Raw genomic sequence first — 16,136 nt, 5'->3', positions numbered from 1 at the left:
TAACCTGAAATTGTGTTGAACACCCAAGCGTCTTGAGTTATCAAAAGCCAATTTTGAACAAACAGACTCACTCTTCCCCCCAAAACAACATCTTTGGAAGATATGAGATTTACCTGTTTGAGAGGCATTCTGACTGTAATATCCTCCTCTGTGAGGTCCTCTAGGGCTGCGACCTCTGTATCCATGACCTTTGTTTGGGTAGAAGTTGGAATTGGTTGGAAATTGGATCCTCCACGATTTCTCTGGTAAGGGCGAGAGGTCTGGGAAGTGAATCGGCCTGACGAACCACCTCTGAAACGCCCGACCCTGTGAAAAAGCCCACTGTTAAACACTTTTTTAATTAAAGTCTGGGCCTTGTCTAATGCTGAAAAGGCAGCGACGTATTTGGCAAGGTCCTTGACGAACCTGTCACCGAACAAAAGGCCTTTAGCAGCCGGTCCAGCATCCACAGGAGCCAATTCTGCAAGTTTTTGATCAATGAGTAATAAAAATGACTTCCTGCGTTCGATGGACATTGAACAATTAGCGTTGCCCACCAGGAAAATGGCTCTTTGTGCCCATTCCAGCAAAGTGTTTGGGTCAATGGGCTTTTGTGAATCTTTGGCTTGGACTGCTAAATCAAGGATTTTGGTTAGAGGACCAGAGATATCCAGAAGTTTATCTTGGCATCCGCGGCAGGCCCTGTCAATACCCTTCATCGGATCTTTGGAGAATTTCTTAAGAGAAGTCATCATATGCAGGTCTAACTCGGGGGTCTCCACCGCTTTCCCTTCAAGAGCTGGGCGAGGACACTCTGAGCATAGAGTACTACAAATGTCTTTCTCAAAACTCTTCCTGAGTCTGGATTGTACGTAAGCAGCCACCTCGGGACACGGTGTCCACTCTGAGGACCTGGGATGCATGATATTGTCCGGATCAAGTAGGAGGTTTTTAGCCGGAGGGGGAGAAAGTTCAGAATACTCATAATGGCCAGTTTTGCATTTGCGTTTCCCCTTGCGCTTATCAGAAGAGGATTTGTCCTCAGAATCAGAAGTTGAAGATGCGTCTGTGAAATTGCGCACAGATTGCTTCATTCGATCAGCTCCCTGATTGAAAAAGGTGCTATATTTGTGATTGTTTAACACCGTGTTAATGGTGTGCTCAAAGGGGTCAAAGTCAGACCGGCCAGGCTCATTTAATTCGACCTCATTTGGGGTGGTGTTCCCAGAGCCTGCACTAAATCACCTGCGGCCAAAATTAAATATAGGTTGCGCAAAGGGAAGCAAGGCCTTCACCAATGTCTTATTTACAGAGTCTTGCACATGATAAGCTAGAGCCTCCAATAGGCGTTCCTCCATGTGCTGGCCAGGCTGTTCATTATATTCCCCATAATAGTAATCTTGATGGGCAATGATGGCAGTGTAAAGGTAAATGTGAATTAGAGGTCCCAAATACACTGCTGTTAAATCAGCAATGGGGGGAAACCCTGGTGTCAAAAAGGTCCAAGCAGATCTTTGCCAGTGAAAAAACAGGAAAATCAGCAGAAAAATTTGCAGAAATTAGGGTATACCTTATCCCCTCAAGCAGAGCTCTATCCATATTATTGCAGCTCCAATGGGCGCAGGAATAAGGAGCGTGTGATCAACAGGCTTCCAGCTCCTGATGATCGAGCGCTGGCAAACTCCTAAAAACTCAAGCTCTGCATAAGTGCGATCGCAGCAACAGAAAGCGGACTACTCCGCGGAGGTCGCGTTTACTTTGAGGCCCCCCAACCGACTTTTGCCGAAATGGTCAAAAAGACTGTTTCCGCGACAATGCGGCAAACGCCGCTAAATATAGAATGAACAAGGCGCTTGAAGGCAACCTGTCGCTCCTGAAATAATCACAAAACAATAATGTATAATCATGAAATACAACATGTGTGAAAAGATTGAGGCACTTATCTCTTGTGCGAAGCAGCAAAGAAATAGACAGGCTTTGCAAGCGTTGTGATTTATATGGGATAGTAGAGCCTGATTAGAGGTCATTGCAAGGCTATATGTTTGTGGGAAATGTCATTTTTTGTTTTATTGTATTTTTATTGGCTGCTGTGTGTTGCAGTAAAGATAGATATAAGCATAATCCTTGCCTCCGTGTCCTTAACAGAATTATAATTCTTGTCGCGAAAGCTAGAAAATGTTAGACTCCTCTACAGCCTCTTGCAAAATCCAACAAGCAATCAAAAAAAGTAAAAGGTGGGTTGAGCTTAGACTCCACTGCAACTTAGTCTCCACACCCAGCCTAGGGCCACCCTTTCCCACCTTGACTCCACTAGTCTGCCCTGCCCCAGTTTCTTGAAACCATGGAGATTTGCCAACTGCACCTTGGGCCTGTACTGCGAACACCCTTCGGTGGATTCAATCAGTGCCATGGAACTCAGGCCACGCCCAGCTCTTGATGTAACTGCTCTAGCTTGTGTTTCAAGGGCAAGTGAGTCCTTTCCCAGCATATGAAAAGTTGCACTTCATTCCACCTACAAAAACTGAAAGAAAAAGCACAACTTTGAGCTTTACTGAGCTGCTGATATTTTCATACACTTCTCTTCTTGTCTTCCATGAAGAGTGGGACATGCGGATATGTGCCAGCCACTATGACATACCCAAAACAGTACGCGGATTTGTCACCATAGCTTTACTACTGACCAATCACAAGATACCTATACACTGGGGGATTTGACACCCACCCAAGATAACAGGCTGGATCCAAAGCCTCACGTACTACGAAACCACAAATGAGTTATATCCACCTTTACACCCACCTCCAAACCATGAGACTTAGGGCAACCCTTCCCGGCTTATCTTCTGACATTAGGCTGCCAAGACTCAGCCACCCGACCCAGGTCTGTGGATATGCACGGCAGATCATTCATGCCATGCCACCGCCACACACACACACTTAGGCGATTGTCTCTGAATATGGATCTTCGCTTGTATTGTGCTAGCGCAGGTGTTTTAATAAAAATATTAACGAATACTCATGTATTCTGAGTAATGGATTTGCATAGAAAATGTAATAATTTAGAGAAAAATAATGCACGCATTTGAAAATATGACCATGCGAGTGGCTGCCAATGTTCACGAAGTGTACTTATTAATCGCTTATTAATATGAAATGTTGAGCTTTTGTTTGATTTATGTAGTAAGATGTCATATTAAGGGTTATGCATTATGTCTTAGCTTTATAAATTGTAGCCCTTAACTTAGCGGAGGTCTTGGCCTAGTTGCATAACCTCATGCCAAACTGTATTTCTTAGGCATTTAATAAAATCCATGCTGAGGATAGGTATATTGACTATGATACTGTTTGCTATGTCTATTCGCTTTTGTTTCTAGGTACCAACCGCGCTATTTTGATAGAGCCATAGATGGATGTTTTCCAAATTTGTGTTGAGTAAATTGTTTTGCATGAAGCCCAACATGCTAATTCTAATCTGGTGTTAGTTAGGGTCCTCACTAATGAAATTCAATATATCGAGTGACTTGTAATGTCTTTTCTTTGCTGAATCTAAATGTATGTAACATCGTTTGCACAGTTGTTCTTGTTATTAATTTGCACTGTAACTTTAGAATGTGTAGTAGCTCAAGCTTTGATTAGATTGCATTTCTTTTGTCGCTTTGGACAGCCAGTGTTGTTTCTGTATGTTTATCATTTGATTTTGAAATAATCTTATGTGACATTAGCATTGTTAATATAGGGAAATAAATATTTTAACTTTTTCCTAAAGGTGTGGTTATTCATGACTGAGAAGTCATAGTGTGTGACAGTTATTTACTCCAATTGATTACTAATGCTATTGATTATCTTGAATTATTTAAATTATTGATTGGCTATTGATTATCGATCTACATGTACTGGATATATGGTGGGAACATCTTAAATGCGAGTCAAAAGATTTATCGACCTATTCATGTCCTCTTGTAAGTTTACTTATTAAAGTCAGACGTGCCAACAGAGATGGTACTAGACTGATGGTTTGTCTCCTTAAAAGCCCATCATAGATGCCCGGTACAGGTTTGTCTCCTTAAGAGCCCATCATAGAGGCCTGGTACATGGATTTGCCTTTTGAGAGTTCATCGTCACTGAGATGTGGATTTATTTTTTTCAGTGATACAAATTGGAGAGAAAATGTGTCCCTAAGTCCTGAAATTACTTTCCCAGAATCTTGGAGCCCGCCAATGGTCGTTTGAGGATGTTCTTGGCGTTCTAGTGACAGTGTGAATAAAGTAGGTTTTGCACTTGCACAGCTTATGCAAATCGCAGGTGAATTGTGATGTTTGTGAGGGTTTACAGAGTTTGCGTACTTCAAAGTGTGAGAGTAGGGAAGTCGTCGAACTTCACGTATGTGGCGCTTCGTACTCAAAAATTGTCCACGTGGTTGTTGATGTACGGATCCTGCGTGGTCCAAGAGTCCGGAGTATATTGAAAAGTGTATGAGACACTTGGTTTTTGTTGTGATTTTTCTGGTTTAATAGGTCGATCAGGCGTAGTCGACAAGTCAGAGTGTGAGTCAAAGTGAGCGAAAGAGAATTTCAACTGAGATCTGGCGAGTCCTATGTGCACAAGGACAGACCCACTGATCAGTTGAGAGTAAAATTTGCAGGTCACATTTTGCTTGCGAATCAGGGAAGCTGAGAAAGAAGGAGTAGCTGTTAGAGCGAAACGCTGTCAGTGAAAAATCTGTAAAGTTTCTGAAGCGATTGTGTTACCTTATCTGTAGTAAACCGGCAAATTGGGTTTTGATTTTGTTTAGTGCTCGCAATAATCTATCATTAGTTTAGTGTCAATCAAACTTTGGGAGGACAAGCCGCAAGACTTTGTCAGCCGCAGTAGATGTGAGTGTGATGTCATTGGAGCCATGCTGGTATAGGGATAGTGAGAAGTGTCGCGCACGGATTGGCAACCGTCCGTGAAGCGCAATTGGTTGAGAAGGTGGGTGAAGAGAATTCTGGGATTCAAAGACACTTCCTGATTTGATTTTGAATAACATAAACATCGAAAAGATGACATTTTTCAAGGCGTTAAAGAGTGCCTTAAGAGGAGATACGTACATTACAACAAGCATATTACACCGCCAGTAGGAACAACAGCTTACATTGCAATTGAAGAGAAGTGTGTCGTGCCACGCCTTTGGCTAAAGCAATGGTGCAAAGTGACAGAGAAAGATGGGAGTCTAGCATTTCCTGCTAACAGGACTTTCAATTTGAGGAGCTTACAGCATTTGAGGAGGCTGCTGTATGATCTGAAACCCCCTCTGAGACCAGCACAATTGAGACATTAGCGATCTGGGAGCTAGTAGCCTGACAGCAACAGAAGTTTGAGAGGAGAGTGAAAAAGGCAGAAAAGACACTAGCGGGGGCTAGATAGGACAGTGATCAGAGGTTTTGGAGAATTGAGACTTTACAGGGAATTAAGTTGTTTCCAGCGATTACGCAGGACAGCCAGAGAGAAGGAAGGAAAGCTACTAGAAAGACTAACAGAAACCCTTCAGAGAGGCGGGAGGCTAGAAAATCCTCAATAATGGAGGTAGAATCAGATGATGATGAATTTCTTTTACAATTATTGAGAAATCGTCCACCACCTTATGCAGCACATGAGAGTGGTCCAAGTACCAGTGCTGATCCTTCAGCTTCGACACAGGTTAATGAGACAGCGAGTCCAGTGCAGGTTAATACTAGCACAACACAGAGCCCGATGCAGAGTAGTCTCAATGCACCTACTTCTCCAGTAGTACAAAATCAGGTGCCACAGCCAAATGTCCATAGAATTTCCCTGATGTGCCCATTATGGAACTGCCACAAATCTAATTATGCCTACAGACAGGTTTTCCCGAGACCAGTGATGGTTCAGACAGAGCCAACTCCACTTTTACTGCCGCACGTGCAGCCACAGGTAATGCCAAGATATACACCGATAACAGGGACCCAGAGAGATATGTCCGTACTGATGAGCTAGAATATGGAAGCTGTGCAACCACAAAACCTAGGTGTTAGAACGAGCCCAGATGCTGTATCTGTACCTGTTACTATTGGACCAATTGTGCCTTTGTTTGCACAAGAGAAAAACAGTGTGAATGGACAGGGAATTTTGAGTCAGAGTTCAGTGAGAGGAGGATTCAATGAGATTGCTCGAGTAGCCTCTCCTGTGGGACAGACCTTTGACGGGGCCAGATCCTTGTTAGATCTTAGTCCATTTGTGGTTCCTACAGATACTACTATAGGGTCAAACATTCTCAGAGCTTGAAATTATTGACATTGCAGACCCCAAATACAGTTGTGCAACCGGTACCACCTGTCCAAGCCAGCAACATTTTGTTGCAGGGGTTGACAGCCCACCAATTGACTGAATGGTTAGACAAGCTAAATACCCCGCAGAGTGCTCCTAAGGGAGAGGAGTACTTGAACTACGCTAGACTAAGCATGAAAGCGGATGAGCTCACTAAGGGAATTATGGGTGTGAAAAGATTAGAATCCTACACAGAAGGAGAGTTGAGACAACTGTGCCCAAAGATTACAAGATAAGTGAGCAATGTGCATCAAAAGCTAGCAGACCTGACAGAGAAGTATGGCATAGAAATAGAGAAAACAAAGCATTTGAAAAGGAGTTATAGATTAGATTTTGAGACTAAAGATTTTGAACACATGAGATCTGCCGGAATGCAGGCACACCTTAAGGAATTACTCAAAAGTGCCCAGACTTGGGTTGCATTAGACAAACGGGAAGGCAGGTGGATAAAGAAAAGAGATAAAAGGAAAAGGAATTCTGCAGAGTTAACTGCCAATGAGCAACATGACAAGGATCTGGTGAAAAGTTTACCAATGAGAGACATTCCAGGAGGCAATTTTGTTCACGTCCCTTGGAGCAGAAGTGACATCCTGTCATTTACAAATGATTATCCAAGATTGAGAGAGAAGCCAGTAGAATGGTACCAGCAGACAGACAGGTTTGTAAAACTTGCAAAGTGCAGGTGGGAGGACTTCAACAATTTATTAGAGAGAGTGGTTGCAGCTGACTTGTGGATGGAGTATAAGAGGAGTATAGATTGGCCAACGAAAGAACCGGAGAGAGATCATATTACAGGTGCACCATCTCCTAAGGTAATGAAATATTGTTACAAAGTGATTGAATTTTTGAAAATGAGAATTTCGCCAAAAAACATTGACTGGCAGAGAATAGACAGAGCAGCTCAGGAAGCAAAGGAGTTGATACATACGTATTATGAGAGATTGTTGCAGGCATTAAAGCATTACAGTGATACAGAGACAATTGAACCGAAAGTCATGATTCATTTTGTGTTCAGATTTGTGGAAGGATTGAGACCTAAAATTAGCCAGATGATTAAGAGTCATTTGATGTGCTGGCAAGCAAGCCCAATTGATGAAATGTTGCAGTATACAAAATATTGTAGTGATGAGATTGAGTTGAAGCAGAGAAAGCTGAATGAGAACGCGATGGTGATGCAGATTAAAGCTGCACAGACAGGCAATTTTCCATAACAGCTACAACAGCAGCAGCAGGGAAATATGGTATTTCAAACCCTGATGAGAGATAGAGGTCGCGGAGGTAATAGTTCAGAATGATGTGCAGGGAATGAAGAAATTGTTACCTTGTCACGCTTGTGAAGCGGTCGGACATTGGAAATGGGAGTGTCCGATGATGGTGCAGGAAGGTATCATTCAGCAAACTAATGATGTCCATTTCTTCCAAAACATGAGAGGACTGAGAATGAGAGGTCCTAATCCAAATTTTCAAAATAATGTGAATCCAATGCATAATTTTCAACCCATGAAGCAAGTGAAAAAGCCATGTGTACAGATGTCACAGTTGCAGCCAATGAGGCAAAGGGTTCCCATGGTACCTAAAAAGCAAATCCAAATACCTCAAGCCCCAATGGAACAGCAACAAGTGATGCTTCCTCAACAGGTCACAGGTCGGAGGCTTAACCAAAGTAATAACATAGTACATCAATTCCCGTTACATACGATTGGGTGAGTGAGAGTTCGGATGAAGAGGAATGTGTGCTTGCAGCTTCCTTAGAAGTAGATCAGAAAGGTCCCTATGTGAAGGGAAAAGTCATGGGTCACTGCATTTCTTTCTTGGTTGACACAGGAGCTACACGCTCTACAGTGAGAAGTGCAGAAGTTCCAAATCTGCCCCTTTCAGGAAAGACAGTCCACATTGTAGGAGTAGGGAATTAGTATCTGACCAACCCAATCACAGAACAAGTTCAGGTTAAAATTGGCAACTTTCAGGAACTGCACACATTTGTAGTCTGTGATTCAAGTCCAGTATCCCTACTGGGAAGAGACTTTCCGTGTAAAACAAGGTACTTGATTACTTGTTCAAATGATGAATCGAGATTCAGATGAATAGCAATGATGAAGATGACCCAACTCCAGAGACAGGGTGTGAAACCACAAATGAGGAATACCTGCTGATTGATTTCTTTCCAGTGTTCACAGTGAAGGAGCTTCATCCTGATTTATAGGGAACAGTTAAAGAAAAGGTGCGGGATTGGACAGGGAAGGAGATAGTTTTGATTAAGGGAGCTGAGCCAGTTAAAGTTCTTGTGAAGCCAAATGCAGTTTTCCCTCAGATACCACAGTACCATATGCCACAAGGTGTTCTTATGAAGGTAGCCCAAATAATTGCAGAGTTTGTGAAGCAAGCAGATTTGAAAGAAGTGTTGAGCAGCCCATGTAATTCACCGACAATAGGTATGAAAAAGCCCAGTGGGAAAGTTCAACTTGTCCAGGATTTGACAAAATAAATGACATTGTGATCAAATGTTGCCCCGTGGTACCCAATCCAGCTGTGATAATGTTTCAGATTCAATGTGATGCTGAGTGGTTTACTGTCATTGATTTGTCGCAAGCCTTCTTTTCTGTGCCTCTTCATGAGGAAAGCCAATTTCTCTTTTGTTTCAAATTTCTGGACCGAGTTAACTGTTGGTGTTGAATTCCTCAAGGGTTTTCAGAGTCGCCTTCCATTTTCAATCAGAACTTGAAAAATAATTTGGAGTCCTTGAAATTGCCTTTCCAATCGACCGTGGTACAGTACATTGATGACTTGTTGATTGCGTCCAAAACATGGGACGAGTACAAGTATGACACAATTGCCTTACTGAACCATTTGGGAAAGATTGGTCATAAAGTGTCTCCACTTAATTTGCAATACTGTCAGAAAGAGGTGAAATACTTGGGTCACCAGATTGAGAAGGGATCAAGGAAAATATCCAGGGAAATGGTCACAACCATATTGCAGATGAATCCCCTCACCACACAGAAAGATGGCAGGATGTTTCTAGGGATGGTAATCTACTGCTGCCAATAGATTCCCAATTTCTTCAGTCATTTCAAGACCATTGCAGAAGCTGACCCATAAAGAACTCACCGATCCCATAGTTTTAGACCAGGCTGGTATGAAAGCGTTTAATGAATTGAGAGAGAGTTTGTGCAAGGCTCCTGCTTTGGGTATGTCTGACTACACTCAACCTTTAACACTGTTTTGTCATGAGCGCGATGCAAGTTGTCTGTCTGGACGCACGTCCATGGAAATGTAAACCGCCCAGTATCATATTTTTCAGCTACTTTGGACCTGGTTGCAGCAGCCTTACCAGGTTGTTTGCGTGCAGTTGCAGCAGTTGGACAGAGCCTCATACAGTGTGAAGGTATTGTGATGGGTCATCCCTTAACTATTATGGTCCATCACTCCATTCAGATCCTGCTTACAAAGGCGAAAACTCAATACCTAACAGGTGCAAGGTTGACCAGATATGAGACAAATATTCCAGGGTCATCAAATGTGTCATTGAAAAGATGTACAGTGCTGAACCCGGCAACCTTACTTCCAAATGAAAATGTTTACATGGAGAAGTTGGAAGACATTGAGCATGATTGTCTTGAAGTAACTGACTTGTGCACAAAACCTGATATTAGAGACTCCCGATTGGAAGAGAATGACCGAATTATCTTTGTTGATGATTCTTGTCTAAGAGACAGTACAGGGACTCTGAGAGCAGGATATGCTGTGTGCACAATTACTGGCATCCTGGAAGCTTCTTGGCTTTGAGGAGTGTATTCTGCACAAGTAGCAGAGCTGGTAGCCCTTACTAGAGCCTTGGATAAATATAGAAGCAGCAAGAGGGCTGACCTGAAGTCTGCCTTTGAAGGGAGCAAGGAAAAGTCTGGAAATCAAAATATTCTTAAAACTGGAGTTGAATAGCAAAAATGCATAGAAACTGCTCAGTTCAAAAGGCTGTAAAGGTCTGGCACACATTCTAAAAGTAGCCCATGTTATAGGTTCACAGGATAACACAATGCCCTTTTCATGGTGTGCAGTGGCACCATGGGCTGTCCTAATAGAAGTTACAATACCATAAACTTATCAACTTTGCAAAAAGTGTGTAATGTTAAACAGGCCCACTCTTATGAACCTGCCTAAAATTAACAAACTAATATCCTATTTAACCTAAGTGCAAGATAATATGACATTAAATAATAAACAATGAGCTATTATAATAAAGAGAAGCAGAGTTGAACCCAGATTTGAATCCAGCAGGCAGCATCAGCCTTGAACATGTGCAACGTTACATGAATGCCTCTGGCAGGCTTCCTTGGAAGACCATTTGCTGATGAAGTGCAAATAAACAACACCAAGGAAAATATCACTTTTTATCTATTTTATGGAAAAGGAAAAACACAATAACAAAGAAAGAAATCATACAGCAAGTTAAACTTTTAAAAGTCACTTGTCTTTAGCTGTCAGTGCAACCAGACTAGCGGCCCAGTAAATTAGTTTTTCAGCCTACGTGTGCTAACTTAAACACATGAAAATAAACAATAACCGTATTGATAAATCTGCTGTAACAACATCAATATGGTTGCCTTATCTGGCAGCCAAACATTGGCTTCTAATGGAACTGCGTTTGGAGACAGATTACACCTTATTCTGAAAAAAGCTAAAAACTTTGCTTTTTAATTATTTTTTTCCGATGGTACTGTTTTATGCTTCTAGTTCCAAAACACTTGTATCGGGTATCAGGGCTCTCAACCAATACAAATTTGAAATTATAACAATAATATTACTATCTAACAGAAGTCATACATCGATCTTATAATGACAGACCTTTTCTTCAAGTTATCTTACATGAAGATGTTTGTCACAGTTATTTTCCCAGCATTGTAACTAAAGATCTGAAGGTTCTACAAGGACTTCTATAAAAAAAACTCATTACACCACTACTGAGCTATCTTACTAGGAATGCAAATTTGTGACCAACATCTTACATGCAGTGCTTTGCGGGCGGCACATTAACACTTTCATTTATTTTAGAATGATTCAAGTCTGTCATCAGAGGTCTCACATAGCAAGTACATCAAACCACCTGAGTTATCTTACCAGTATGATAATAAGAAGCTTGTTGGATGCATAGATCTTTGCAGAAGGTGCTTTAAGTCTATAGGCTACCTTAAAAAGCATTTTCTTTGTGGTCAATTAAGTAACCCAGAACAGCTTTACTATTATCCCTTGTCTCATTTTTAGGGGACGAGTTAGTAAAAAATAATACGTGTGCACTGGCAGACCATGGGTTAACTTTCCCTCTGAACTTATTCATGATTCTGTCCTAAATCACTCCAGATCCCACTGCTGTGAGAACCCCAGTTAATTGAGGGCGGGTGAAGGGGACTCAAGCCTAGTAGTCTTCCTAAGCCTCAGAAGGAATTGTGACTTTTTTGGAGAATCTGAAAACTGGCAGGTGGTTCTACCCACGGGCACTGAGTCATGTCCATAGTTTCTTGCACTTGCAGCTAATACTGTAGAGCCCCACCCTGTACCATCAAAATCTGTACAGACACAAATATTGGCGTTTTATAATGCATTCGAATTCATTATATGCTATTCATGAGCTAGGATTATAATCATTATAATAAACAGCTCAGAAAATAAAAATAAATAAGAGTGAAAACGAAATACAGCACACACATTGCTCTTCACACACCCCTAACTTGATGGTCTAAGATCCCTAACTGCCCTATATTAAGCTCCACCCCAGCTTCATTTATTAATTCATAATATTTGCTTTGTCATGTAAAACCTCCTGCATAACCACTATGCCTCAAGTCTGATCTCCGTTTGCGACCAACGCGTAGACCCAGCAACTGGTCGCTCTGGCTGTCCGCTCCAATGGCTGGGGTCTTACATACCCTTCTTGCAGTTAGGAGCCTATAGACCTAGAGGGGGCTCACAGAGATCGGATTCTGCATTTACAACACTAGCTTGAAAATAATGCTTCTATTATCTAAACAAGAAGCCCACGAAAGCTGCGATTGTGTATATATTTAGGACCATAGTTAGGAAAAAATGGTGCATCAGCCATGATGCGCCACTTTTCTTGCACACCTCCCCCTACCGGCATCTAACAACACCATGGTTGCGCCATATTTATAATACACTACACCATGGCGGTCGTTAACACAATAGCATCAACATTTTTGATGCTATTGTGGCACTTTGCTAAACTAGCATCACAAATGTTGACGCTATTGCAGCAAAGTGCAAAGAGGCCCACAGGTTACTACAGGAGCGTCATTTTAACACCTGCTCTGAGCAGCCATTAAAAATGATGCCAAATATGGCGCAATGCAATCTTTTAAATTTCACTGCGCCATTTTTGCAGTCCTCCGAGTGTCAGAACGCCCCGTGCATACATTATGCCTGGCGCAGGCATAATGTGGCTTAAGGTGTTACAAAGTAGCGCAATGCATGCATCCATACATGCATGCATTGCGCCACTTTGTAAATATGGCACAGCAGAAGAGCTACTTTAGCGTCAAAAAATGATGCTATGGTGGCGCTGAGGGCTCTTCAATGTGCCCCTCAATTCCATCAAAGCAGAACTCGCTTCAAGTCTACAAGAGGACTTTTAGCCACTACAAACTGTGGAGCACCCATTGGAAAAAACTTTCGTTCCTTAATACATCTTGAGCAGCAGAAACAACATTACAATTTAGCACACACATACTTTCTTGTCTTGAATAGAAATAAAGCTAGGAAAAAATAAGCTACTGTAGGCGTAAAATCCAGGCCTGTCACACTTTTGTGCCAAATTAATAAAACACATGATCATTTTGTGCACAAAAATAGCCTGTTAATAAGCATCAAGTCTAGTGACACATGTAACACTGTCAAAACAAATCAAAACGCTTGTGTACACCCAACACCATGGTTCCCCCGCTCGTCTCCACCTCTTTTTTACACCCCTTCAATATCAGGATTCTCTGAGTACATTTTTTAATTTCCAGCACAGTACCTTATATTTAAGTCTCTCAATTTCACACTTTTGCTGATTTTGTTCAGATACATACTGACAGAAAACCATCTTTTACTTTGTGTTTATTTTTAAGTATCGAATTTGTATTCAATAATACTTTCCTTGAGTGACCCCGAAGCCTAAACACCGCGTTTACCCATTCTCCTCACAGTTTAATTGGTTCCACGGGTTCATGTACTCGACATCTACAATATAGGCGTTCGTAAGGCCATCAAAACTCACAAACCCCGCAGAAGAAACAACGTTTAATTTAATACTTGTCTCACTGCAAATTTCCACCAATATTCAAGGTTTTTACCCTGTAATCAAAGGCCTCTTAATATATATGTGTCTCTGTTAAACCACTTAACATCTGTGCATTTTTGAATTTCACAATCACACTAGATTTTACCTGTGGTCGAAATGTAAGAAACAATGATGGGAACTGTCGTCTTGGGAGCAATAGGATAGAGGTATACTTTCCAATATTGTTACCAGAAAGAGGTCTATTTTTCAGGTGTTTAAGGTTGCCATACCCGTAAAATTATATCACAGAAAATAAAATCTTGTGGTCCAGACCAAGTCACGTTCTAAAATCTTTCTTAATCTCCACTCATATGACTGACTTCTTCCCAACCCTATCAGTCCATGAACCCTTATGTGCATGCTTTTGTCACTCTTAATCAGCGGCGTAGCCAACATAGTCTAGTGAAAGGAAGGGAATGGGCTCTCTTGGTGCTATTTCAATAGTAAAATACAAAAATTATCAGGATTTGTTGGGGCCACTGCACCTGCTGCACAAATGGAAGTTACTCCCATGGTCATAGTGATCTCCTCCTCACACACATCTGCCTCCACTCAGTCCCTGCTACTGTACTGATGTCCTAGTATATGCCTGCCCACCCTGCCTGTACAGCTCCTGTGACACCTGATTCCACCTGCAGGTGACTGACTGTCCTATGACTCAGCCACACCAGTCTTTCTGCTACTGGAGCAGTGCTGCTGGGACAGTGTTCAGAGTGAGGGCGCTGCCATTAATATTGCACCACTGAAGACATAGGGATTGTGAAACATCCAAGCATCACACAAAGAACAAGTATAGCAAATGAACCAGGCCCATTCAGCAGAGGATTGGTAAGAGTGTAGTATGTAGCCAGTGGTGCACCCTGGAGCACACTTTCGTAACTATATTGATAAAGTACAGTGTAGTAGTGCACTGACATTTACAGACAGCACATTTTCTATTGAAATGGCCACACAATTAACACAACATGCAGTTTGATTGAAGAAACCATGTAGCTCACAAACATTAACTTGTGGAAATCGGGTTTCAGCAAATATTTATCATTTACGTGTCACCAAGTAAACTTCCTTGATTTGTGTTGATGTTATTGAAACCTTTGTTTCCATTGCACTTCAGAATTGCAACAAAAGTGCAATCTTAATTGCTGATATATTTTGAAATATGTGTACAGTTCATTTGCAGGTATTTAAATTGTGCTGTGTGTTAGAAAATACTGATGTCCCACAGCCTTTCCCACTGCCTTTCCCACTCCCTGAGCGCTAGCAAGATTGTCAAATAGTTCACTGTGCACAACTCTAAGTTTGGAGTCTGAGAAATGAAAGTAAATGCCAACTTCCTTGCTAAAAGCATAAGCTGAAATTCAACAGAAGTTATAGTCTGACAATTGACCTCTGCATTTGTACACACACCAAATCTAACAAGATACATGGAAAATGTAAAGGGATCTTCATTGATCATTCACCATTTGAGCTCCAGCATGATTACTTTGGGAATTGTGCAGCTCCCCCTCATTTCTACTTCCAACATGTATACTCAGGAGAGTAGGACCATGACAGGAGTAGGCTAGGGTAAGTGGAGGAGTCAGAAGCTTGGATTTGCATTTTTAAACTGCAGCTGTCAGTACCGGCTTTCCATCTGCCCAAACTCTGAGCTGTAATGCTTCAAGAAGGCCACTGTCTGGTGTTTTAAGCCATGTGTACATCAAACATTATGATGTAAATGTTGTATCCTGTGTCATACTGTTGATTATTTTATTCTACTGAGTATTATTGTAAGGAAATGGCCCCTTTTGTATGGTCACCCCCAAGTTTTTAGACTGATGCTGCTGGTGTTTCGACTCTGAGATTGCACTGGGGCCTGCTAACCACGCCCCAGTGCCTGTGCCCTTTCCTATAAACTAATATGTTGAATTGACCTTTACTCAATTGACTAAGCTAGCTTACATGTAATACCCTAATAAATGACATCCTGTGTACCTGAAGCATGTAATTTAGAGGGTTCCCCCAGGGATTGCAGCACTGATTGTGCCACCGTGGGTGGGGCATGAGTAAAAAGAAACTCACAGCTAACCATTTGCAGTCTGGAAGAGCGGTTTAACTCCTGCAACAGAAATAGATGATAGACGGAGTGCTGAACAATGCAAACACTCACCCCCAGTCACAGATCTGGGTTTAATCCATTGTGCTTTTCCTCACCATGCCATCCCAGTTTAGACCCAGCCATATGCCAATCAGTCTTGACCCTGTTCCACTTGGGAACAGGCCAGCCCAAACTGCCAGGCCAGGTCCTCCCTGGACGGGAAACAAGCATCCTGGGACCGGTTTCAGGGTATCACCCTTCATCAGCCAGGCTAGTTTGAATCCAGTGGCACAGTGAGCAAGGGACCCACGTCTGCGCATACCCTTTACACTTAGGTCAACATTAGCAACACAAAAAGATGATGGACGGAGTGCTGAACAACACAAACACTCACCCCCAGTCACAGATCTGGGTTTAATCCATCAT

Source organism: Pleurodeles waltl, chromosome 11 (assembly GCF_031143425.1).
Source record: "Pleurodeles waltl isolate 20211129_DDA chromosome 11, aPleWal1.hap1.20221129, whole genome shotgun sequence".
NCBI classification, from domain to species: Eukaryota; Metazoa; Chordata; class Amphibia; order Caudata; family Salamandridae; genus Pleurodeles; species Pleurodeles waltl.
The sequence above is the reverse complement of the archived record's forward strand: the minus strand, read 5'-3'. Positions refer to the sequence as shown.